Raw genomic sequence first — 25,946 nt, 5'->3', positions numbered from 1 at the left:
TCTGGTAATGCCACCTGCTTTCTAACTGCGCAGAAGGAATCCTGCACACCTCCTTACTATGCTGGCAGCAGGGCTCAACGGCATCAGTGTTTACTTTGAAATGTCTGGGAAATGTGAGTCACACAGCTGAGGAGTTGTGGTCAGCTCTGGAGACCCAGTTTCATGAAAGGTTGTCTCCACTGGACCTGCAACCAGGGAAGGCCATGTGCGACAATGCTGCAAACCTGGGTGCGGCACTTTGCCGGGGCAATGTCACACACGTGCCTTGTATAGCTCACGTGTTGAGCCTGGTTGTCCAGCAATTTTTAGCCCACTATCCCGGACTAGATGGCCTTCTGCAGAGGGCACGGTCGCTGTGTGCTCACTTCCGCCGTTCGCATCCCGCAGTTCAACGACTTACATCTCTACAGAAGTCGTTGGGCCTGCCAGTTCACCGGCTGAAATGCGATGTGCCGACACGGTGGAATTCAACTCTGTACATGTTGCAGCGACTGTGGCAGCACCGACAAGCCCTGGTGCAATACGTTTTGACGTATAGCCTGGGCCAACGATATCCAGAGGTGGGGCAAATCACGCTGCAGGAGTGGTCTCAGATGAGGGACCTATGAAGTTGACGCGTCCCCTGGGCCATGGGGTACCCTGAGCCGGGCCGGTAGACGCTGGGGGTTGTAGTCACTGTGGCGGTGACCCAGTCCGTGACCCAGGGCGGTCAATCCAAGGGTAATTTGTATATATGGATTTTATAATGTCTGACTACGCCACCTGTGGAGTGCGGCCAAAGGGGCCGTCGCTGCGGAACAGTCCTCTGAAGCTGGTGGTTTTGCAGCAACGGTATTATTACTAACCACAGGAAGAGTGTAGCTTCAGGGCAGTGTGGGTGGATGATGGTGGTTGTAGTGCAGGGAGTCAGTAATGAACACAGAGTCCGTGTGATGCCGTCTCAAGATATTACTCACAGTTGTTGTAGTCCAGATTACAGGTACCAGAGCAATCTCCCCCGTCGTGCTGTGCATACTCAGTGAGGGGCTCAGTCCACCCCCAGATAGCTCCAGAGTACTTAGCAGGACCCCCTTCTGTGTGTCCTTTCTCTGGCCTTCTCCCTGCACCTCACACCCAGTGACACTTCTATCCGGTATCCTCGGGCCTTGGCGGGTGACGTGTGTTCCGTCCCCTGGGTCCTATGTGGCTACCTTCTTAGTGAGACTGGTGTGGACTTTGGCCTGCAGTACATGAAATGCAGCAGCCTCCGGTTTCTAGTTGAGCCTTGCTGTTTCTCCGCTAGTTGAGGGACCGGTTCCCCTTATCTGGCCTGACCCCTCTACCTCCTGGTAGCAGCGGGAGTACGGGTGGCCTTCTGCACGGCCCGTAGCCGTAGGGTCCCTTCGGTTCCTGGAGCCTTCCAGCTCCCACTCCTCTCTTCTCTCCTTCAGTCCTGGGCCTCCCAGGCTAGGCCCGCCTCCGGAGCAGAGCTCATGCCTAGTCTCTGCTCCTGTCACTTTTCCTCCTCTGTCTGGCTTGCTCTTTCTAAGATGGCTTCCTATTTATACTCTCCTTGTCATGTGCTCCCCTAAGCTGCTCCCCTAAGCACCCACTACATAGGACCCTCAAACCAGCTAGGGACCTGGGACTGTGCTCTCCCTTAGGAGCAATCTCGCCCTACCCCCACTGCGGGTATGTGTTGGATGCAGGAGTCAGGGTCCCGAGCCATACGCCTTCCTTACCTGAGGGTGAGATACCACACCTCTGGGTGAGATGCAGTAACTCTGTGGCGACTGAACCCTCAGGGGCGCCACACACCCTTCTGCACAGTTTTGAAATGGCGACGAAGATGTTTAGTGCTGACGACGATGCCATTATCAGCATGACTATTCCGGTGATTTACATGCTGGAGCACACATTAAACAGAATTCAGAGTCAGGTGGTGGGACAAGAGGAGGTGGAGGAAGTAGAGGAGGAGTCGTATGCGGAAGGGATAACATCTCCAAGGTCCAGACGGTTGGCAGCACCAAGGCGGCAGGCATGGGAGGGTGGGGGAGAGGGATTAACCAGGGCGCATGGTAGCAGCCAAACTGTTGAGGAAGGTGCAGGAGCCGAGGAAGAAGTGGAGGACGAACTGGCGATGGGCATGGAAGACTCATCAGATGAGGGAGACCTTGATCACATTTCTGTTGTGCGAGGTTGGAGGGAGAGGGCAGAGGAAGGAAGCATGATTCTTACCTCGCTACCAACACAACAAGGACTTGGTACTTCTGGATGCGCAAGATACATGAGTGCCTTCTTGCTGCACTACCTGCAACATGACCCCCGGATTGCCAGAATTCGAAGTAATCCCGACTACTGGGTTGCCACACTCTTAGATCCCCGGTACAAAAGTATATTTGCCGAAATAATTCCTGCCATAAAAAGGTATTGACGAATGCAGGAGTATCTGCAGAAGCTGTTGCAGAATCTTACATGTGCTTTTCCACAAAACACCAGTGGTGCACGTAGTGAATCTCACAGTTCTAACTTGCCAACGGTGGGACTGTCGTGTCTTCCTCACTCAAACAGTAACAGTAACACAGTATCTGCTGGTAACAGCAATTTTGTGGAATCGTTTCACCACTTTTTTAGACCATCCTTTGCAAGGCCACAGGAGACAAGAATTCTGACACATAGTCAATGCCTAGAGAGGATGGTACAGGAGAATCTCCAAGTGAACATCGAAGCCATGACTGTGTCACTGGACCCTTGCTCATTTTGGTATTCCAATCTGGAATAATCGCCGGAGCTCGCCACTCACACCTTGGAGATCTTGTCATGCCATGCAGCCAGCGTTCTCTCTGAACGTGTGTTCAGCGCTGCTGGTGGTGTGCTGACAGATAAGCGCACGCGGCTGTCCACTGAGAATGTAGACAGACTCACGTTCATAAAGATGAACAAATCATGGATTCGCAAGGACATTTCTACCCCTGTGTCATCCTTGGGAGACTAAAAGCTTGGGGATTTGGTAAAATCACCTCACCAACCGTTTTAAGCAACAGTGGGGCAATTGATGCCACTTAACCCTAGAACGCATGACCATAAAAATCTACACTTTCACATACCTGGGGCCCTTTAGGCCCGTGTGCAAATAACATGGAATAACTCAAACTCAAATGACAAACAACTATATACATGAAGAATACCTAGAGTTTCAAAATTCTAACTAAAGTAATCTTGCAGAAAATAGAAAACAATTTACTGGGCGGGCCTGCAAGGCCACAGGTATGCGTTCTAAGGTTAAGTGGTGTCTGTGCCACAATTTTGGGAGTCCCCTTGCTGTGTCTTACGTGACGTTGGCATCGTCAATTCCAGGTGGGTTGGGTCGCACCCCCCCCCCTTTTAACTGTAAGAAACTACATACACTATGGCTTGGGGTAACACAGATGGTTGAGTCTGAAGAGCTGTTTACTCAGAGGTCTGCTCCAAATCTTCAGTGTCTGCTAGTCAGCGTAGAATTTTTAACTGCATCTAGTCTAGGCAATACTTTGGGCGTAGTAGCCCAGCTGCGAAGCAAGCTGCACCGCCTGTGTATCTAATAAGAATTTTTAAATGAATCTAGCCTAGGCAGACTGTGGGGACCCCCAACCAAACCCAGACGCTCAGCCCCCCTACCGCCCCCCTTTCATGGACAATACAATAATGTAACTCTTGCAACTGGATGGGTGAGGATCGGTCACAGCTTTATTAACTCTTTATACTCATTCCATTAGAAAGGCATTTTATTTCTAAAATAATTCAGCTTGTTGCAGCATGCCCTGGGTCCCCACTCCGGCAAGTTGGCCAACAAGTGTAACTCTCCAACATGTCCTTTCTATTTCCAGGCCACGGAGGATCCAGCGTACTCGTATGCAGGACTCTGACCCCCACTCATCACTCTTAACGCTTGTTCCACTCCGTCCTGGAGTCCTGACAGGAATATGTCCAGTCCAATATCTATTAAGTGAACACCGTCGGGCCGTATGAGGCCTGCTTTATCTCCTTCCAGTTGTCGGTGTCGTATCACTACACCGCCTCTGTCTCTTCTAAATTTTGCCATCCGAATATTTATTACCCGCCTTGTCCATTCGATGGCCGTGATGTCTCGTGCACCTTGCCATACCGCTATCGGCACAATCTCTGACCATACTATAGCTAATTTTGTGAAAAATTCTCTGAAGCGCTCAGTGTCTAGTTTCATTATTGCCATTAGTTATGCGCTCTTGTGATGACCTAGGTTGTTTCCCCCGGCCTGTATAACTAAGATGACCGGACCTCTTGCCTCTCTCCCTACCTTGATTACCTCCATTAGTACCTGTGGCCATAGCAGGCCTCTAATACCTCTCCAGTTGAAATATGTGTTATGAAACTCTAATTTCCTCCCGCCTGGGCGGACTTTCGCCCTTTTTTGTGCCCAATATATATACGAGTGGCCTATCACTCACACTGTTGGCTTAGCATCACCTGTAAAAGAAACAAACCACGTTAGGATAACAAGTCCGGTCTTATGTATCTCGCCAAACACGTGGATCGCCATCTCCCTATCCTCTGAACTTCCGTTTCTGACAGTCCTGCTCTTGCTGCTTCCGTGGCCGCACCTATGCGGAATGAGTGTGTCCCGTAATCTTTGGGGTGGTTCCCTGCCGATGTTATGCATTTATTAAATATAGCTTGGAACAGGTATCTTGATAATGGCGTTCCATCAATGTGTGATAGGAAGAAATTACTTTGTGATCTGATGGTTAGATATGTTTTTACTATAGTTACCCGACTCAGTGTACCGTTTGTGGGTTGTAGAAGTACCCAAGTACCCCTGCCCGCTGGAACCGTTTTCGATTGGTGTATGCGTAGACGTATTGCATTATTGGCTATGACTACGTCCTGGTGTAATAAGCCTCCACTGGTGGTAATTTTGGATTGAGGGACTAATTCGCTTATACATAGCGCCCCGAAGAAGGCGATCACAAATGCAGTAGACATTAGTGTTGCTTCAAATTGTGAGTGTCATGTTAATGGTGTTAGGGATATGATGTGAGAAATCAGTTTTAGTGACACGGGACTGGACGTCTACATTCCTGACTTGGCTGACCCTTTTTCCACCCTTTTATGGATTGTCTGATGATGAATCTTTGTCACATCTCCCCAATTCAGTAGTTGGAAGTGAAATGCTACTCCGGTCAGACACCGCTGCGCTGACGCTCCTGATATGCCCCTCATCATTAGCTGGTGGAGAAATTCTATGGTGACTTGTGATCTGGCTTGTTCACATTGGTCAACCCGTCTGCCTGCTGCTAGTCGTGTCCACTCTTCCCATGCCTTACCGTATGCTTGCCACGTTGACGGGGCAACTGACGCTCTGATTAATGGCATCAACTATTCGCCACTAGATCCCATAGGGAGGGTGGGCAACTGTTGCCCGATGGGTGGGCGTTGTGGAAGAGCTCTGTGAAAATCTGCCAATTGAATTGTTATAAAGCGTTAGCAGCAGCTTTATACCCCTCAGCATAGTGGCTAGCGCGGACCCATACATTGTGTTTTAGGCACAGGAATGCTAGCCTGCGTAGTAGGCCTAGCACTGGGAGAGACGATGATGCCATCTTATTAATGCAGTGCGCTAGGCTGGTGTTTTGTGTTATGAAGCGTATATTTTTGTTAGCCAGGCGCGCGCCCCATATTTCTATTGCTACCACTATTGGGAAAAATTATTTTCGGGGCTAGATGCAGCTAAAAATTATTATTAATTTCAAAGCTGGTGGAGCTTGGTATAGATGGCCTAATACAATGAGTCCCACACACTGCTAGAAGCCCAAATATTTTTTCAGAGCTAGATGCAGATAAAAATTATTTTTAATTTGCAACCTGATGGAGGTCAGTATAGATGAACTAATAGACCCAGTCCCACACACTGCTAGAAGCCCAAATATTTTTTCAGAGCTAGATGCAGAAAAAAATTATATTCAATTTGCAGCCTGATGGAGGTCAGTATAGATGGACTAATAGAACAAGTCCCACACACTGCTAGAAGCCCAAATATTTTTTCAGAGCTAGATGCAGAAAAAAATGATATTCAATTTGCAACCTGATGGAGGTCAGTATAGATGGACTAATAGACCAAGTCCCACACACTGCTAGAAGCCCAAATACTTTTTCAGAGCTAGATGCAGATAAAAATTATTTTTAATTTGCAACCTGATGGAGATCAGTATAGATGGACTAATAGACCAAGTCCCACACACTGCTAGAAGCCCAAATATTTTTTCAGAAATAGATGCAGAAAAAAATTATATTCAATTTGCAACCTGATGGAGGTCAGTATAGATGGACTAATAGAACAAGTCCCACACACTGCTAGAAGCCCAAATTTTTTTTCTGAGGTAGATGCAGAAAAAAATGATATTCAGTTTGCAACCTGATGGAGGTCAGTATAAATGGACTAGTAGAACAAGTCCCACACACAGCTAGAAGCCCAAATATTTTTTCAGAGCTAGATGCAGATAAAAATTATTTTTAATTTGCAACCTGATGGAGATCAGTATAGATGGACTAATAGACCAAGTCCCACACACTGCTAGAAGCCCAAACATTTTTTCACAAGTAGATGCAGAAAAAAATGATATTCAATTTGCAACCTGATGGAGGTCAGTATAGATAGACTAATAGAACAAGTCCCACACACTGCTAGAAGCCCAAATATTTTTTCAGAGCTAGATGCAGAATAAAATTATATTGAATTTGCAACCTGGTGTAGGTTAGTATAGATGGACTAATAGAACAAGTCCCACACACTGCTAGAAGCCCAAATATTTTTTCAGAGCTAGATGCAGAAAAAAATGATATTCAATTTGCAACCTGATGGAGGTCAGTATAGATGGACTAATAGACCAAGTCCCACACACTGCTAGAAGCCCAAATACTTTTTCAGAGCTAGATGCAGATAAAAATTATTTTTAATTTGCAACCTGATGGAGATCAGTATAGATGGACTAATAGACCAAGTCCCACACACTGCTAGAAGCCCAAATATTTTTTCAGAGCTAGATGCAGATAAAAATTATTTTTCATTTGCAACCTGATGGAGGTCAGTGTAGATGGACTAATAGACCAAGTCCCACACACTGCTAGAAGCCCAAATATTTTTTCAGAAGTAGATGCAGAAAAAAATTATATTCAATTTGCAACCTGATGGAGGTCAGTATAGATGGACTAATAGAACAAGTCCCACACACTGCTAGAAGCCCAAACATTTTTTCAGAAGTAGATGCAGAAAAAAATGATATTCAATTTGCAACCTGATGGAGGTCAGTATAGATGGACTAATAGAACAAGTCCCACACACTGCTAGAAGCCCAAATATTTTTTCAAAGCTAGATGCAGAATAAAATTATATTGAATTTGCAACCTGGTGTAGGTTAGTATAGATGGACTAATAGAACAAGTCCCACACACTGCTAGAAGCCCAAATATTTTTTCAGAGCTAGATGCAGAAAAAAATGATATTCAATTTGCAACCTGATGGAGGTCAGTATAGATGGACTAATAGACCAAGTCCCACACACTGCTAGAAGCCCAAATACTTTTTCAGAGCTAGATGCAGATAAAAATTATTTTTAATTTGCAACCTGATGGAGATCAGTATAGATGGACTAATAGACCAAGTCCCACACACTGCTAGAAGCCCAAATATTTTTTCAGAGCTAGATGCAGATAAAAATTATTTTTAATTTGCAACCTGATGGAGGTCAGTGTAGATGGACTAATAGACCAAGTCCCACACACTGCTAGAGGCCCAAATATTTTTTCAGAAGTAGATGCAGAAAAAAATTATATTCAATTTGCAACCTGATGGAGGTCAGTATAGATGGACTAATAGAACAAGTCCCACACACTGATAGAAGCCCAAATTTTTTTTCTGAGGTAGATGCAGATAAAAATTATTTTTAATTTGCAACCTGATGGAGATCAGTATAGATGGACTAATAGACCAAGTCCCACACACAGCTAGAAGCCCAAATATTTTTTCAGAGCTAGATGCAGATAAAAATTATTTTTAATTTGCAACCTGATGGAGATCAGTATAGATGGACTAATAGACCAAGTCCCACACACTGCTAGAAGCCCAAACATTTTTTCAGAAGTAGATGCAGAAAAAAATGATATTCAATTTGCAACCTGATGGAGGTCAGTATAGATGGACTAATAGAACAAGTCCCACACACTGCTAGAAGGCCAAATATTTTTTCATAGCTAGATGCAGATCAAAATTATTTTTAATTTGAAGCCTGATGGAGGTCAGTATAGATGGACTAATAGAGAAAGTCCCACACACTGCTAGAAGGCCAAATATTTTTTCAGAGCTAGATGCAGACAAAAAATTATTTTTAATTTGCAACCTGATGGAGGTCAGTATAGATGGACTAATAGAGAAAGTCCCACACACTGCTAGAAGGCCAAATATTTTTTCAGAGCTAGATGTAGATATAAATTATTTTTAATTTGCAACCTGATGGAGGTCAGTATAGATGGACTAATAGAGAAAGTCCCACACACTGCTAGAAGGCCAAATATTTTTTCAGAGCTAGATGCAGATAAAAATTATTTTTAATTTGCGACCTGATGGAGATCAGTATAGATGGACTAATAGAACAAGTCCCACACACAGCTAGAAGGCCAAATATTTTTTCAGAGGTAGATGCAGATAAAAATTATTTTTAATTTGCAGCCTGATGGAGGTCAGTATAGATGGACTAATAGAGAAAGTCCCACACACTGCTAGAAGGCCAAATATTTTTTCAGACCTAGATGCAGACAAAAAATTATTTTGAATTTGCAACGTGATGGAGGTCAGTATATATGGACTAATAGAATGATGCTATGCCCAAAAGATTTTACTTCACTAGGTGCAGTAAAAAAATTGGTATTCTATACACAGGTGGTATGTCTTGCAACACAGATAGGCTACTCCACTGACTAACACACTCTGCAATAGGCCAAAAAGGATTAGCTTTGCTAGATTCAGCCAAATGCTGTGAAAAAAACTTGCACAGCACTGGCACAGACCTGCCTGGCAAAAACTGATAGGAACTGATGTAACCTAGTCCTGAAAAGGACTGCAATTACAATTAGTCTTTACTCCCACAATCTATCTATTTAAGAGCACAGACCTGCCTGATAAAAGTCGTAGGAAATGCTGTAACCTAGTCATTAAAAGGACTGCAATCACAACTATTCCCTACTCCCAAGCTATCTGTAGATTTGTGCGAAAATTGGCTTGAAATTAACAAGGTATAGCGCACACAGCAACAGCGGTGCCGTCTAACACGCAGCTGCAGCAGTGAGAAAATGGTGGCGACAGGGAAAATGGCTGGGTCTTATAGGGCAAGGACATGTGACATACACTGCCAATGACACATGCCCTTGCTTGTGTGAAAATAAGCGCTTCGCTCCGTGTGTGCGCTGCTGATAGGCTGACAGATTGCACCTCCCCACTGTAAATGCGGGAAAGAGGAAAAAAAATGGAGTTCTTCATTATTCCTGCAGAGATCCATCCCCTGCCCCTCCCCCCACCCCGCTGTACACTCAAACTGTGTATTAACATTAATTTTCATCATTACTGAGAAAAAATCCAGTTATGATTTTGGTGCACGAACAGTTATCGAACATAACCTCGAACAGCCGAATTTTTCTCAAATCGTTCGTGTTCGCCAAACGGCTCGAACACCGCCCAAAAAAGCTCCAATTTGAGATTGGCGAACAGTTCGAGTAGAACAACGCTCATCTCTACTGGGCAGGTCTCAGAAAACTGTCCCAGAACGTTGACAGTGTTCCCCTGCCTCTGCTGGATTTGAGTTGCGTCTCTCTCACTTGTACGCCTTGGTTGGGCAACGAACTGTGACCTCTGCCGCTAGCGTGTTCAGATGGGAATTTTTTTTAACAGTTCTGCAGCAAGGGCATTCTGGTACTGCCCCATTTTTGTAGACCTCTCCACCTCAGGAATAAGAGAGTGAAAGTTCTCCTTGTAGCGGGGGTCTAAAAGTGTCACCAACCAGTAATGACTGCCACCTAACATTTTGACAACGCGAGGGTCACGGTTAAGGCAGCGTAACATAAAGTCAGCTATGCGTGCCAGACTTTTAACGGGCAAGACTTCCATGTCCTCACCAAGATAACGACTGACCATGCTCTCCTCCTCCTCCTCCTCCTCCCTGTCCTCAGGCCACCCACGCTGAACCGATGGTATGACAGTTGTACAGGTACTACCGTTTACAGTGCATCATACCAGCTCCTGTTCTTCCTCCTCCTCCTCCTCCTCTCTCTCATTGTCCCCCAATGCACGTTGGGATGAGATGAGGCTGGGCTGTGTGTAATCGCCCGCTACAGCTTCTTGATCCATCTCATTATACTCTGGCTGCAATGCCTCCTCTTTAATTCTCTGCAGAGAACGTTGCAAAAGCCAGACAAGTGAGATGCTGATGCTAATGATGGCGTCATCTCCACTCACCATCTTGGTGGACTCCTCAAAGTTTGTCAGGATGGTACATATGTCAGACATCCAGGTCCACTCCTGAGTTCTTATGTTTGGAGTCTGACCTGAATATCGATGGCCTTGTTGCAGCTGGTACTCCACAACTGCTCTCTTCTGCTCACAAATCCTTTCCAATATGTGGAGGGTAGAGTTCCAACGTGTGGGGACATCACACACCAGTCGGTGTGCCGGAAGCTGCAAACGCTGCTGCAACACAGCAAGGGCGGCGGAAGCTGTAGCCGACTTCCGAAAATGAGCTGACAGGCAGCGTACTTTGACGAACAGATCTGGCAACTCGGGGTACGATTGTGGACTCTCCCAGTACTGGACTCTCCCAGTAACTGTGTTGTTGAGGGCACGGCAGATTTTTTGGGACACGTGCTTGTGTAGTGCGGGGATGGCACACCGGGCAAAATAGTGTCGGCTGGGGACCGAGTACCGAGGGACGGCCACCGCCATAAGGTTGCGGAAGGATTCCGTCTCCACCAGCCTAAAAGGCAGCATTTCCAACGCAAGCAGTCATGAAATGTGCGAATTTAGGACTGTGACCTGTGGGGCTCTGGGATATGGACAATTGAATGCTGCGGTGGGACATGGACGTGGACGTTGATGCTGTTTCTTGAGAAACTGCCATAACAAGTGAAGACTGAGAGGAGGGGGCATCTTTACATGCAGTATGGACAGGGGATTGCCTTACACACACAACAGGGGGTTCTATTGCACGCACAACAGTGGAAGAATAGTAATATAATGCAAGAAAACCAAAGATATACCTCCGGTGGTAAATAATATAAATATATATATGTTTGTAATAATATGCAATATTAAACCATCCGGAGTGAAGGACAAGTATGGGCAAACGGGACAATCGGAAAAAGCATATAGCAAACAAGAAAGAGGAAGGCCGATCATAGAGTCCCAAATACCAGAGTATGGTGAATAATTACATTTTTATTAATGAACAGGTGATGACAACGAGAAATTAATTAAAATATTATTAAAAACAGGGGCGAATGTCTGAATAAAAGGTAATGACAAATAGTTCATGTGGGAGGAAATAAAAGAGGAAGGATAATGGTGTAAGTACAAGGATGGAGGAAAGAAATATAAAAACAAAAGACAAATTACAAAAAATGTGTTGACAAGTGAGTAATGAATAAAATAAATAGTGGAAGAAGCAAATAATCAAATACAAAGAATATAAAGAATTATATCATACAAACGTATAGGTGTATAATTGATAAAATTAAAAAAGTGGACTACATGATACCAACAAATAGTATTACATTAGTACATTATTCAAAACCCATTACAAAAATATGATAGTAATATGCAATGATAGTGAAAGAAGGAGGCAATGAAATCAGCCGTGAGTAGAGAACAAAGTAATAAAGAATCCTCCAGTATAGGTAGACTATGTAATAAAGTATAAAATAATAGGGAGAGAGTAACTTACAATGAAGTGAATACCTCCCGCATGCCAGACATGCGTCCACTCCGACGCGCGTTTCGGCAGAGCGGCTTCGTCAGGGGGTGGAGATACCAAGGAAGCAGGAAGTTTAAAAAGGAGACCGGGACCAATGAAAACAAAGAAATGTGTCGAGGGTGTGTGTGGATGAACCAATCGGCATGGACTTTGAGAGACGAGCTGCTGAATTGAAGACACGCTTCCATGAACGTGGCTATAGCCATAGGATGGTTAAACGTGCCTATCACAGAGCTAAACACACACCACGCCACCAACTCTTATATTCTTCCAGACAAAGAATTGATAAAAATCGCGTTCGGTTTATTACGACTCACAATGCCCATGCTGCTACTATGAGGCAATGTCTGGATAAATCGTGGCCAATCCTCCTGGCAGATCCTACTTTAACGCAATACCTTCCGGAGAGACCACAAATTACGTTCCGGAGGTCAAAAAATCTATATGACCAACTTGTCTCTAGTCACTATAAACCCGTACCTGCGAAGACCTTTCTTGACAATTATCCTCTGACAGGTGGCTGTTCGCCATGTGGGCGTTGTTTGGCATGCCCCAATATTGAACGTTCAAATACTTTTTGTGACTCTACAGGTAGGAAATCCTATAAAATCAATAAAAAAATTTCCTGCACTACTCGGGCTGTCATTTACTATGCCACCTGCCCGTGCTCCAAAATATATGTTGGGATGACATCACGACAATTAAAGGTGCGGGTACGCGAACATATATTGGGCATTATCGCGGCTAGGGATGAAAAAGACATTTCTATTTTGAAGACAATTCCAAAACACTTCAAAATCTACCATGACTGTGACAGTACCAAATTACTGGTTTGTGGCATTGACTCAATTTCCCCTACTATTCGTGGGGGTAATATCAATCGAAATTTGGCCCAGCGGGAAACCAAATGGATTTGGACCCTAAATACGGTCCACCCACAAGGCCTCAATGAATATAATACTTTTGTTCCATTTCTCTGACCACCTATTTGATATCAGGTCGCTTTTAATTGTCTTGTTTTTTATGTGGTTATATAATGCGTTCTTTTATATATGTGTATATTTTTTAACCCTTCTTGGAGACTGTCTTATATACCTTTAATTATTTTTTCTTTTGATTATATTGTTTGATATATATTTATACTAGTTTCTTCTTTTTGTCCCTGCAGTATTTATTCCTCATATTTTCATCAATGTGGTGCATATCGTGGTGTGGTGGGTCCTTCTTTCTTTCCACCCGTGGTACCTGAAGGACCTATATAACATCTATGAATTCTACCTATCAACTTTGGCCATCTAGGATTTCTGACCGGAGTGGACATTATACTTTTTATACCTTTATATACTTCATATTTTCTTTATATATACGCACATGCACTTTATGTATATTCACTTTTGTGTGGTCATCACATATTGATGACCACACTGTTTTTTTATGGAAAAAAGGCAAAAAGGTGGATTACACCCAGATTTGAACCATGGAAGAGGAAATCCACAGTTCTAGTTCTCTGGCCTACCCCAGAATCTTTTAAACAGATATATTTGTGTCTGAACAGTCAGCGAGACACTCAAACTGTTTTTTTATGGAAAAAAAACAAAAAGGTGGATTACACCCAGATTTGGACCAAGGAAGAGGAAAACCACAGTTCTATTTCTCTGGCCTACACCAGAATCTTTTAAACAGATATATTTGTGTCTGAACTGTCAGCGAGACACTCAAACTGTTTTTTTTTATGGAAAAAAGGCAAAAAGGTGGATAACACCCAGATTTGAACCGTGGAAGAGGAAAACCACAGTTCTAATTTCCTGGCGCATACCAGACTTTTTTAAATAGATATATTTGTGTCTGAACAGTCAGCGAGACACTCAAACTGTTTTTTTTATGGAAAATAGGCAAAAAAGTGGATAATACAGAGATTTGAACCGTGGAACTGCAAAACCACAGTTCTAGTTATCTGGCCGAAACCAGACTCTTTTAAACAGATATATTTGTGTCTGAACACTCACAGACACACTCAAATTTTTTTTTGGGGGGGGGGGAATACCAAAAGGTTAATAAGACGGGTGTTTGTACAGTCTGACTGAGGGGAAAAAAAAAGAGTATTTAGATGAAAAAAAAAGCATTTTTCCTGGCCCCTGAGACCTGGGGCTAAGTCTAGCAATTTGAGCAGCAGCAGCACACAGAACTGTAATGCAGTGTTTGTTGGTATAACCACTTCGTCTCCTATACAGCCTGCTTCCCTGATATCTGGGATGGATATTAGTCCTCAGAAGGACTGTTTGTTTGATTTGGCAGGCTTTAGAGACCCTACACTACCTATTTCGCAGTATAAATCTCTCCCTAGCTCTGCAGCACTCTCCCTACACTGTCTGATCCAGAGTGACTGTGTCCAAGATGGCGGCGCCCGGTTTTAAATACTCAAGGTGACGCTGTGCGGCCAGCCAATCACTGTAATGCCCACAACCAACATGACTGCGGCATTACAGTGACTGGCTGGCAATCCCCGCATGTTCATTGGCTCTGTAAAGAGCGCCAAACATGCAGGGCGGAGACCCGAGCTCCCACCCGAGTAACCCGAAAATGCTCGGTGCTCGCCGAACATCCCAAGTAGTGAGAAGCTCGGGCGAGTACCGAGGAGTGTCGAGCATGCTCGCTCAACACTAGTGGAGAAAGGTTGAACTTGATGGACCTAGGTATTTTTTCAACCTATGTAACAATATAACTATGCAACAACCTTAGTGTCTCCTATATGATGTTTACAGAAGCCTCAATGCCTCATATGTGATGTATACAAAAGTCTCAGAGTATCATATGTGATTGTAAGAATACAGAATAGTGATGAGCAAACGTGCTCGCCACTGCTCGGTACTCACCCAAGCATCACGGTGCTCGACAAGCTCGGTGCCCGGCGAGTATTTACGGGTTGCTCGGGCGGGAACTCTGGGCCCCTCCCTGCATGTTTGACCCTCTTTAGAGAGCCAATGAACATGCAGGGATTGCTTGCCACTCACTGTACTGCCATAGCCATGTTGGTTGTGGCATTACAGTGATTGGCTGGCCGCACAGCGTCATCAGGTCTATATAAGACCTGGCGCCACTACGCTCGTCACAGTCTGCCCCGGAATCAGGCAGAGTGGGGAGAGGTGCTGCTGAGTCAGGCAGAGATTTGCTTGTTTATAGTTAGTATAGGTATTCCACAACATATCTATATATCCATCTGAACTAACAGTCCTTCTGAGGACTAATCCAGCTGCATATAATCAGTGTTAGGCAGGCAGGCAGTGTATGTGGCAGACTGGAGTGCATATAGTGCAAGACGGTCCATTGAACGTTCTGTCTGCTGCTGCTGTAATAATTACAGATATTTGTAGACATAGCTCCAGATATCAGGGGCCAGGGCAATTTTTTTTTTATCTTAATCCTGGTTATTTGCTTAAAAAGCAATCCAGAGCTCACCGTTTTTTCTGCTCCATTTGCTTGTTAGCACTGCAAAATACAGCCAGATCTGTTCCATACTTCAGCATTAAAAATCCAGAAATTTGAACTGAACCTGGAAAATATTGGCCTCCTATTCCATTCTGTTGCAGTTTGTCCTTCAAGATATTCACACAAGGTGTCTGTGAAGAATAGCATTAGAAAATTACAGGCCTGCTATTTAAAACTGTGGTTCTCTGTCAGACATATCACCTATAACAGTGTTCCAAAATCAGCCATTTCTTCCATTTTAATTTCGTTGCAGTGTGTCAGTCAAGCTATTCACACTAGGTCTCTGTGTAGAATAATATTAGTAAATTATAGGCCTGCTATTTAAAACCGTTGTTGTCTGTCAGACATATCACCTATAACAGTGTTCCAAAATCAGCCATTTCTGCCTTCCATTTTGTTGCAGTGTATTGGTCAAGCTATTCACACTAGATCTCTGAGTAGAATAATATTAGTAAATTACAGGCCTGCTATTTAAAACCATGGTTGTCAGTCAGACATATCACCTATAACAGTGTTCCAAAATCAGACATTTCTTGCATTTTCAGTTTGTTGCAGTGTGTTGGTAAAGCTATTCACACTAGGTCTCTGAAGAATAGTATTCGTAAACTACAGCCCTGCTATTTAAATTCGTGGTTCTCTGTCAGACATATCACATATAACTGGGTTTCAAATCCAGCCATTTGTTGTGAACGTGGAAAATATTGTCCTCCATTTATAAATTGTAGCAGTGTGTCAGTGTACACCATTTTACAGCTCCATTTGCTTGTTGGCAGAACACAGCCAGATTTTTTTAGTTTTATTCATATTACTGTATTGTGGAAGCAGAGGAACTTTTTTCAATTATCAGACGCACGTAATCCATATGACTGCCGTAATAATACTGAAATTTTGTGGAGCGTGCCAAATATTCCACTCCTTTTAAACTCAGCCACCTATGTTTTGTTGAACCAATAGACACTTGGTCGTTGACAAATAACATACTATTAGGCGACTGCCTGAAACCATGGCCATCAGACGTTATCCCATATGATCGCCCTGATACTCCAGCAATTATTGTGTGCATGTCAAATATTACACTTCATTTAAAGTATTGCAGTTGTGGGTTCAAACCTATTTTCAGTTGGCCGCTGACAAATAGCATATTGTGAACAATGTTGTCAGAGTATTACGTCACTTTTGCGGACTGACATAAAAAAAACATACATAAAAACAAGTTAAAATGGATGTAATACGCTAACCATACTGCGATACCTCACCCGTAAAATAATTTCAGATAAGACAGTTAATATTCTCGAATATAGAATCTATTTGAATTGTCCTTCCCATTATTAACCTTCCATCAGGGGCAACTGATCTGACAGGTGCAGCTCACTTAGTTTCATTTCTCTATTTTCAGTGGTATGTATGGGAAGCACCCTCCTCCCAGTACCTTCCTAACTTTAGGCTGTGTGAAACCTGAGAAGCCTCTTGTGCTGCAGAGCTTCAGGAGATCAGATATCAGTGTTTTGGCTTCTCAGGCTCATTGCCCCTGAATGCGTCACACCTTTGATGGTTAGTATTTGCTGTTTTTATTCATCCCAATTGTTTTTTTAGCTTGTTTTATGAATAGCTAGTGCTAAATTTGTGGATTTGTCATAGAAGGTTTTGTTAGAAATAAGAGTGTGCTTCTCAGGCACATTGCGCCCTAACACATATTCTCTCTCTTGCTTCAGCTTTTCTTCTGAAATGGCGAGGAGAATATTTGACTTGTCAAATGCCCTTCATGTTGAGCAAGTGCAAAATATACTGCTTGATGATGATGAGACAGACCCCTTACAGCTAGAAGATTTAGGGGAAGAAAGTGACATTGATTCAGAAGATTATGTGGAAGAATGTCCAGATGTGTCTGATACAGATCAAGATGGAGAGAGTGAGGAGGATGCTCAAGACATAGAAACATATTATTTGGGCAAAGATAAAACAACAAAATGGATAAAAAAGCCACCCCCTAAACGTTCTCGCACACGCTCGCATAACATTTTGAGCCACCTTCCTGGTGTCATAGGAACTGCAAGGAATGCTAAAAATGAAATGGAATGCTGGAACTGTTTATTCACTGATGACATTCTGGTCACAATTGTGACATAAACAAATCAGTACATGGACACCATAAGGGACAGTTTCATTAGAAAGCGAGAGGTCAACCCTATTGATGTAATTGAACTGAGGGCGTTTATTGGTTTGCTATATCTTGCAGGCGCCTATAGGGCAAACCGACAGAGTTTGGAGGAGCTCTGGGGTAGAGATGGGGATGGCATTGAGAAATTTTCCTTGGTAATGAATAGAAAGAGATTCAAAATTATAATGCGGTGTCTTCGTTTTGACGACAGAAGTACCAGAACTGAGCGAAAAAAATATCACCGGCTTGTGCAAACCTGTCAAAAAAGCTATTGTCTAGGTCAAAATGTCACTATTGATGAAATGCTCCCGGGATTTCGTGGTAGATGTGGCTTTCAGCAATATATCCCATCTAAACCAAACAAATATGGGCTAAAAAAAATTTCCCTTGCTGACTCCAGGATTACTTATACCTACAATATGGAAGTTTATGCGGGGAAACAGCCAGCAGGTCCATATTGCGTAAGCAACACACCAAGTGAGGTGGTAAAGCGAATGGCTGAGCCTTTGTATGGTTCGGGGAGAAATATAACTGCAGATAACTGGTTTACTGATGTGGGTTTGATTGATTTTTTGAAATCCAAAAAAATATCATATGTGGGTACTGTGCGAAAAAATAAAACACAATTGCCGCCACAGTTTATCAATGTGAAAGGGAGAGAACAATACCACAGTATGTTTGGATTTGGTGAAGGCAAAGTTTTAGTGTCCTATGTCCCACGCAAGAACAAAAATGTTATTCTTGTATCCTCGCTACATGATGATGATGCGATCGATCCTCGGTCTGAAGCACAAAATAAGCCGGAATTGATAACGTTTTACAACGAAACCAAGGGTGGTGTAGACACTGCAGATCAGATGTGTACTACTTTCAGCGTGTGCAGAAATGTCAGGCGCTGGCCAATGGTAATTTTTTTCACTATGCTAAATGTGGCAGGAATAAATTCTCAAGTTATTTACATAGGAAACCAGCTGGGATCACAGCGTAGAAGACTCTATCTAAAAACATTGGCTCATGAACTGGTCATTGCAGAGCTTCGCAGAAAACAATTGGAATACCCTCTAGCATGCAAATGCGGCTGAGAAAATTTCGCACAGAACATGAACGCGAAGAATCACCAGCTCCCCTCCACCCAAAAGACAGAGATGCAACACCTGCACTGTAGAAACAGGACTCAGGAGACTCTCAAATTCTGCATGTAAAAATTGCAAAAATGCTATTTGCCTGTCTCATGCAGAAATGATCTGCAAATCATGCTCATTGCTCTGCAAGTGTACTTTTACAGGTGAACCGCTAACATCTGATAGTGACTGATTTTGAGTACAGTACTATTTCAGCAACCTTATAATTTATTTTGCTTATCTAAATTTTAGGTTTACTAATAGTTTTTGAAGAAAACTGTCGGGTTTTTTTTGCAAGTAGCAAAATGTGTGCACTTTGAAACATATTACTTTTCTGGTTAGTAAACATTTTTTTTCCACCTGATTATGTGTATTCTCATTTATTACATTCCTATTAAGGTAACTGATCACTTTTAGAGCATTGAAATTTTTAAAAAAGGAAAATATAGCCAATTTTCTAGCCTGTGCCTGACAGACGCAGTGCCCCTAAACTCGTTATGAAACATATTGCCCCTGACGGGGGGTTAAGGAGTGTGTCTCCTATACTGTTATTGCATATGCAACAATTTCAAGGGCTGCCAAAAATTAGGACATACTCCAATACACATTTGAAGAGACGCCAAAAAAAAAAAATCCTACTGTGTTTTTATTTTTTTTTAGCATAAAAACCAAACAAATGTAACCTCAATGTAATCACATTGTTCAGCTTCTGCACCTACTCCTCCAGTTCGGCCTCCATCTCCTAAAAGACCACATCAGTCACAAGCTGAAAGCACTGCAGCACTGCCTTGGCCAAGCGGCAAAAGGCTGTGCTGAAGATAATATGCTTAATGCTTAGGTGACAAACCGCCCACCGCTGCAGAGTTGTTGAAAGCTGTAACACAGCAGCCTAATCTGTGGCTCTCACCGCTGAACATACAGCCAGACATGTGACAATGGGCGGAACCTGGTGGCAGAGAAATGACAGCCGAAGTAGATGCGGTTTCCCTCTATGCCAGTCCTTTCACCGAATATGGCTGTGGTAAAATACAACTCTCACTGAGAAGCAGTGTCAGACTGAAAAACATTGGGCCCACAATATTGGGCCCACAGCCCTATAGCAGCTGCAAAGTCTGCGCTATTATGAACTCTCCTGATAGAGAAGCCAGGGTCCACCCGAGGATTCTCTGGTGGGCCCGTAAAAATCCCTGCCGAGAAGCAGCCCTGGCTAAGAAAAGTGTGTGGGAAGGTTCCTGGACACTCTATGGCTGTTGTTTTACTGAGGGGGAAACCCATGCAAACACGGGCAGACCATACAAAATCCTTGCAGATGTTGTCCTTGGTGGGATTTGAACCCAGGACCCCAGCGCTGCAAGGCTTCAGTGCTAACCACTGAGCCACTGTGCTTCCCTCTCTGTTCTCTCTCTGATATCTAACATGCTGGAGAAACTTGCACCTACTGCCACTTAGTATCTTCTGTTGGTATATGCAACAGTTGTGGACTTCTTGGTTTGTGTGAAGGAGGACATTATGCTGATCTGACAGTAGAAGGCGATGTGTAAAGTTTCCTTGTTTACTGTGTTACGCTCACACCCGGACTGACTGGCGTGAGCGTGACTAGTGATCCCACTGTACTATGAACCGAGGAGTGCCTGGAGGGGCGTAGCTAAGTATCAACCCGATCCGACCAAGGTCGCACGGCGGCTCAGTCGACTCCGTGAACCAAGGAGGAACCGAGCAGAGGGACCAGGTGCTACTCCAGGTCAGACCCCAGTCACAGCTGTTGACCCACACCGGGAAATGCAGGAACAGGCAGGTTAGACTGGCTTGTAGACAGGTGGGTACTGGCAAACACGGCTGGTATGCAGACAGGTGGATATTGACAGGCACAGCTGGTATGCAGACAGGTGGGCACTGGCAGGCACGGGTGGCGTGTAGACAGGTGGGCACAGGCAGGCACGGCTGACATGCAGCGAGGCGGGTACTGGCAGGTAGAAACGCAGGCAGGATAGGGAACTGTACAGATGAGCAGAGCAGAGCAAAACCCACAGATGCGGTAGACAAGCTGAGCAGAGCAAAACCCGCAGATGCGGTAGACAAGCTGAGCAGAGCAAAACCCGCAGATGCGGTAGACAAGCTAAGCAGAGCAAAACCCGCAGATACGGTAGACAAGCTGAGCAGAGCAAAACCCGCAGATGCGGTAGACAAGCTGAGCAGAGCAAAACTCGCAGATCCGGTAGACAAGCTGAGCAGAGCAAAACCCGCAGGTGCGGTAGACAAGCTGGGCAGAGCAAATCCCGCAGGTGCAGTAGACAAGCTAAGCAGAGCAAAACCCGCAGGTGCGGTAGACAAGCTCAGCAGAGCAAAACGCGCAGATGCGGTAGACAAGCTCAGCAGAGCAAAACCCGCAGATGCGGTAGAAAAAGCAGAACAGAGCAAAACCGCAGGTGCGGCAAACAAGCGAAGCAGAGCGGAACCGCCGGAGTGGTGAACAAGCAGAGCAGAAGGTGAAAGCAGACAGACAGGACAGGGCTCTATTCACATGGAACAGACTGGAAAATACAGGAAGATGGTTAAAACACAGGAGGTAGATACGGAGGCAGGGAAAGGGGACAAGCAGAACCAGATACACACAAGGTACTTACAATGAAGTAGCGAGTGGGCACAAAACTCACAAACAGAAGTACAGAGACAACGAGTTGGAGTTAGGTGCAAGTTCAGACACTGCAGGCAAAGGGAAGGTACGAACATAGAGAGAAACAAGTAATGGGCTAGGACACTGTTCAGACAGGAACTGAACCGGGAATAAGATACAGGAACGAGCCTGGGAACTCAGCCCCCAGGGTGGCAGAAACAGACTAGAAGTCAGAGATACAGGTAGCGGCCCTGGGTACTCGGCCCCCAGGGTGGCGGAAACAGAGTCAGGACAGGACTTGGCAACTAACAGTTGCACAGAACACAGACTGTAAGAAAGTGTTGCTCAGGCACCTCCCACTGGGTGGAGGGGGATTAAGTATCCAGTGACTCACAGCAATAGGCTGGGGATGCATTAGGACTGTGCACACAGTAGCTATAAGAAACAGGCAGAAAGCCGCGCCGACGCCCTAAGCAATCAGACAAGAGACGTGGACAGAGCAGGTACTGGAGCAAAGAGTGCAGCATGGACTGACAGGTAAGATTGCGGTCTTGCATGGTGGGAGGTGGTGCACCATGCAAGCACGCGCGACAGGGATATTACAGTACCCCCCCTCCTTTACGCCCCCTCTTCCTCCAGCCAGCAAGGATTTTCTGCAGAGAATTTGGAGGCCGATCCTTCTCCTCAAGAAGATTTCCTCTTCTGTCCACTAGAGGGAACAAAACTGGTCTCATCATCTTGGTAACTAGGATGCTTCCTTCCATCGGGCCATCCTCAGCAACAGGTGAAGTGGGTGAGGTACCAGGAACAGGACACAGGAAAGTCTTTCTCCACATATCAATATCGGGTAGCACCCCAAAGGATTCACGGGACAACTGGAGGTCCTCCACCAGGTTGGAGGGGTGCAGAGTCTCAGGGTTAGCCACCGCCTTGACGTACACTTTGCCAAGCTTACTGGATGAAGTGGGCGAAATACCAGGTACAGGGTGCAGAAAAGTCTCTCTCCATTTGTTATCAGATAGCACCCCGGAGGATTCAGGAGGCAACTGGAGGTCCTCCGCCTGGTTGGAGAGGTGCAGAAACTTGGAGGTAGCCACTGCCTTTATGGACTTATTGCCAGATTTGTTAGAGATGGAGGATCCTTGATTAGGGACCAACTTCAGTCTGGTTTCTGAGATGACATGTCTGCGAGGCGGGGCGGTGCCTAAAGCCAGATCATTGGTACAATCGTCAAGACTGTGTAGGAACAATGCCTCCGCTTCCCTTCCTTCGGAGACTTCAGAGATCAGCGAGTCAGCGACTAGCAGATCTGATGAAGAAGAAGAAGAAACTGCTGACTGTCCTGAAGATATAGGGATTGGACACCTCTTGCACCTCAGCAATCCCCCAGGAAACACCGTACAGGATCTCCAGACCTGAGCGGGCACTAGATCTCTCGGCTCTGGACGACCTGTGGGCAAACCAGACCGCACCTGGAATGTGAACTTCTTCATGTGCAATGCTCCACTATGGAGCCCAATTTGTACAGACATATTTTGACTGTTTCTCAGTAGGGCTCGTCCGTCTGCTGACAATGCCCAAACCGGCTTCTGGAGTTGTCCGACGGGAATCAGACACCGACTCTTCAAGGCTTTAAGCCCGAAACTTCCGGTTAATCCAAGGCCTTCACTTGCCATGGAGACAGTCATGGTCATCTGTGGAGAGGAAACACTAACGCCAAGGGCAGCCTCTCCTACAGGCCTAATGTCTTGGGATTTTCCAACCTTCGCTGGACAAAGACCGTTAGGGGGTCTCAAACAACCGCAGCCTCTGCTTTGCCTGACGAACATAGTCATCTTTCATGGATTCTGTGCGGGTAGCTGCCTCTACAGGCTGGGGAACAGGAGGTCTTTGGAAGGACAGAACCTGGCGTGACGATTTACCTCTACGCCTTGCACATCTGGACTGCCTCTTGAGGTTGGGAAGGAAAGTATTCTGTGGAGCATTGTCATCCTGTGTGGGTTCTGTGTGGGCAGCAGTCTCTTCAGGCTGGAGAACTGGTAGGCTACCTACACACATTACCCATCGGGGCTGCTCCCGGATACTGGGAAGGGAAGTTTTAGCAGAAGCCTCAGGGTTAGGGTCATCGAAGACCATTAGAAAGGCCACCAGGAAGGCCTGGAGGTCAGAGACGATAGGATCCCATGCTTCCCATAGGGGGTTGATCCATATCGAGGCATCACACGCTAAGTAGGACATCATGAATGTTACTTTAACCCGATCAGTAGGAAAATAGTGAGCATAGAATTTGAAATGCAGCATGCATTGCTCCACAAATGCACGGCTTCGTTTTGGATCCCCATAGTACCGTGGTGGATCCGCAGGAACGAGTGCTGATTAGTGTTGAGCATTCCGACACTGAAATATCGAGTATCGACCGATATTCGCGGTATCGGAGTTCCGATACTGAGTTCCGATACTTTTAGAATATCGAATACCGGAATCGGAAGTTCCCATAATGCAATGAGCCAGTTTCAATTTATTCAGCCTATGAGGATCCTAAGAAGTATGGGCACATCCTGTTAGGCATGTTAGGCATGTTAACTAATGGCATGGCTGTGATTGGCTGCTGAAATGATGTCATGATGTACTATAAAAGCCACCGCCGCCATTTTGTGTTCACTCTGCTGTGAATTCAGTTAGGGACAGGAAGCTGCTGTTCTGAGGGACAGTTTTAGCTATCGATTTGCTTTATTGTGCTTTACCCAGGCTACTTTATAAAGCTTTCTTTTGCCTTGCAGCGCTAGTGCACAGTTCTCTGCCCTGTTCACGGCTGTCTGCGAGGTCTCTGTGTGTGTCAGTGCAGCTCACGCTGTAGTGTGTTCTACAGCCACGTCCGGTTGTAGTCCGCTCAGCGTGCGTCACTGCCTCATACATTGTCCTTTTTTGCATTAGTGCTGCTCATTTTTCCTGATTTCTCCTATTAGTGTGGTTCCATCCGTATCCAGCTAGATTGCTTCCAAGCACACTATATAGGAGTAGAAAGAGGAGCCTTTCAGCAGCCTTGTGCCCTGCAGCCCCAGCAAGATTAGTACCTTCCTGCATTGTAATAGCTACAAAAAGTTTGATACTATCGGTTTTACATCTTTGGGCACATCCAGTGTCTTTTTGTGAAAAAAAAAAACGTAAATAAAGTTCACCAAACACTCCACTTTACAGTTGTGTGGGCCACATTAGCTCATATTAAAGTCTAGTCCACACTTTATAAAATTAGTGTTTATTATACCTGTTAGCAGCTGTTCAGGAATAAGCACACTAAGCCCTTAGTACTTTTCTGACTATCTTTATCAGTCTACCAAGATGAAGAAGGCAGGTAATAAGGCATGTGGTCGTGGTCGTGGGCGTGGAGTTTCTGCAGGGAGAAGACGTGGGGATTCTGTGCCTGCAGGTAGAGGACGTGGGGATTCTGTGCCTGCTGCGGGCACCAGTGACTCAGCATCCCCCAGTTTTACCAGGGAACAGTCCTTTATGCGCGGCTTTGTAGGAGCTCGCCATACCCCACTGTTGCGGGAGGACCAAATTGAATCCGTTGTCGGATGGATGGCAGCTAACACATCGACTTCAATTAGTTCCAGACCCTCTCAGGTCCTGAGCACTGAAGAACACCCATCTGTCTCTTCACCACCTGCCAAATTGCCCAGGCAGTCAGAGAGCCCTGGACAGGAGCCATCTCTACTTCTGTTCTCTGAATCTCTTGGCTTGGAAAGAGGGGGCCAGCCAAGCAGAATTCTAGAATTTGAAGAAGAGGTAGTATGCAGTGATGCGCAACCACTTTGTCTCTCTGAATCTGAAGAGGCGGGTGGGCCAGTGCCCATGGTCATCACACCTCAGTACGCATCTGAAAGGTGCCACTTTCTGGTGCGTACTGTGCTCTCGAGACTACCCAGGAGAAGCAGTTGTTTGAAGAGGGTGGTGTAGGTGATGAGGTCCTTGACCCATCATGGCGTGAGGTACAGGAAGGTGGTGGGAGCAGCTCTGAGGAAGAGATTCCCCGAACAGCCCAAAAAGGAGGCAGAGGGAGGGGGCAGACTTGGTTGCCTGTAGCCTCCACTTCGGCACCCATTAGGAGCATGCCTCTTCCAAAACCCAAAACGGGCGCTCCCAAGACTTGCAGTGCCTGGTCCTTTTTTGATACAGTTGCAGATGACATTTGCTTTGTCAAATGCAAGCTGTGTAATCAGAAAGTGAAAAGAGGGAAAAGTGTCAGCAACCTCAATACCACAAATATGTGGAAACATGTGCAGACCAAGCACGTGGTGGAGTTACAAAGACACACTGAAGACCTAGGCCAACCTACAGCACCACCTACAACCTCTTCAGCTCGTGTTGTAGCCTCTTCCTCCAGCTCACACACAGCTGGTTCGGCTTCCTCACAGGATCGCCATGGAAGAACCTCTGGCACTGTTGTACAGAGACACAGTGTCATTCCACCCACAGCACCACGTTCCCTGTCATCCTCACACTCCCAGGCCAGTCTACAGCCATCGATAGCACAGGCATGGGAGAAAAGGCGCTCATAC

This window comes from Phyllobates terribilis, unplaced genomic scaffold (assembly GCF_046119375.1).
Source record: "Phyllobates terribilis strain yellow unplaced genomic scaffold, ASM4611937v1 Scaffold_2__4_contigs__length_985480577, whole genome shotgun sequence".
NCBI classification, from domain to species: Eukaryota; Metazoa; Chordata; class Amphibia; order Anura; family Dendrobatidae; genus Phyllobates; species Phyllobates terribilis.
This window is presented reverse-complemented; position numbering follows the sequence as displayed.